Raw genomic sequence first — 1,726 nt, 5'->3', positions numbered from 1 at the left:
AACACACAAAATTTGAGGTCAGTTGGAGAAGTCTAAGTAGGCTTTTCGGTTAAACGAGTTCTAGGGTTTTCTAGCTCGGTTTTAGTGAAAATGGCATGTAAAATGAGATTTTGGTTCTGAAAAAAAATTACAGGGGACTATGGGATGGCAGGGGTCATCCAGGAAAAATTTGGGATTTTTCTAAGATCGTTTGGTATTTACGACATATTTAGTGTTTAAATGGTGTTTAAAAAATAGATAAATAAATTTTAAATATAAAAAAAAATTCTGGAAATATTTTTATAAATTTCCCCACTGTCAAAATGTTATTTGTGCAAAATTTCAAGACCCGAGGTTAAACGGATAATTATTTGTGCTAATTATCAAACTTTTAAAGTTAAAACGCGTAAACCGGTGAAGTTCGCTTAAGCGAGCTGACTGGTGTATAAAAACCCTAAAAATGGACTATTTTCATATAAATGAGTTAAACAAGTAAAAATGAATCATCCGAAAATAATTCGGATGATTTGAGTAATTTTAACCTATTTTAACAGTTTCCGGTACGCCAAAGACGGAAACGGGTTTCGCGGCCAGTCGGGACGTCTAAACCGAGCTATAATTTCACATCTTTAATTAAATTATCAGTCAACCACTATTTTCGAGTCGTGTGTGACCAAACTCATTTTTGAAACATAAAAACGGATAACCGTGCTAGGCACGCAAAACGAAAAAAACGACTAATAGTAATTGTGACCATGGAACTCTAAACGATATCACAATCTAAGTCCGGAGAAGTATTTCGGGTACAGTACTGGGTTAACAGTGTCCCCAGATGTACCAGTTGATACGGTTAAAAGATTATATAAACAATAAGTGTATACTAACGATCGTAGGGATCATATTACAGATTGGTCGTGTTAATTGATAATGATTGTTGTTACCTGCTTGCATGTGCTAAGGTGAGTTTCACGAGCCCCTTTTTCTGAATTGTTTTCAAATATTTTCCCGGGGCGGAAGCATGTTACTATTGAAATGTTTAAATACATACTGAACGCATGGATTTGCGTGTATTTATAAATATTTGATTGTACGGGAATCGTACGGAATGGGTACAGTACTGGGTTAACTGTGTCCCCAGATGTCTTTGAAAGTGTTACTGGGTTAACTGTGTCCCCAGATGTCTTTGGAAGTGTTTCTGGGTTAACGTTGCCCCCAGAATGAGTACGGTACTGGGTTAACAGTGTCCCCAAATAATATTATATTTTGATAATGATTTATCATGGTTTACTCGAATTGTGAAACTCACCAACTATTCGTAGTTGACCCGTTTTCTCACATGCTTTTCAGGTACAATTAAGATGAAGTGATTGCTTACGTGCTAAGTGCTTGATGTGTGTAAGATTTGCGTGCAGGATATTAGGATACATTATAACAAATAGAATTGTGTATCGTATTGTATGATGTGTGTATCACCTAGGCGGTAATGAAATACAAGATAATGTAATTTGAAGTATATTAATGTATTCAGTTTTCTTTATAAACAATGTGGTTGATATCAGAGGTGTCTGTTGCATCCCGTTTACGTTTACGCTGCGGTTACGGGGTGTTAAAATTATGCTGAAGAGTGGTTTTCGGAAGTTTCGCGATGAAATCCATAGTGACCATTTCCCACTTCCAAACGGGAAGTTCGGGTTGCTAAAGAAATCCCGAGGGCTTTTGATGCTCGACCTTGACTTTCAAACACGTA

The sequence above is a fragment of the Bidens hawaiensis genome, unplaced genomic scaffold (assembly GCF_021521415.1).
Source record: "Bidens hawaiensis isolate Kalapana, Puna unplaced genomic scaffold, B.hawaiensis_p1.1 tig00021359_1, whole genome shotgun sequence".
In the NCBI taxonomy this organism is placed as follows: domain Eukaryota; kingdom Viridiplantae; phylum Streptophyta; class Magnoliopsida; order Asterales; family Asteraceae; genus Bidens; species Bidens hawaiensis.
This window is presented reverse-complemented; position numbering follows the sequence as displayed.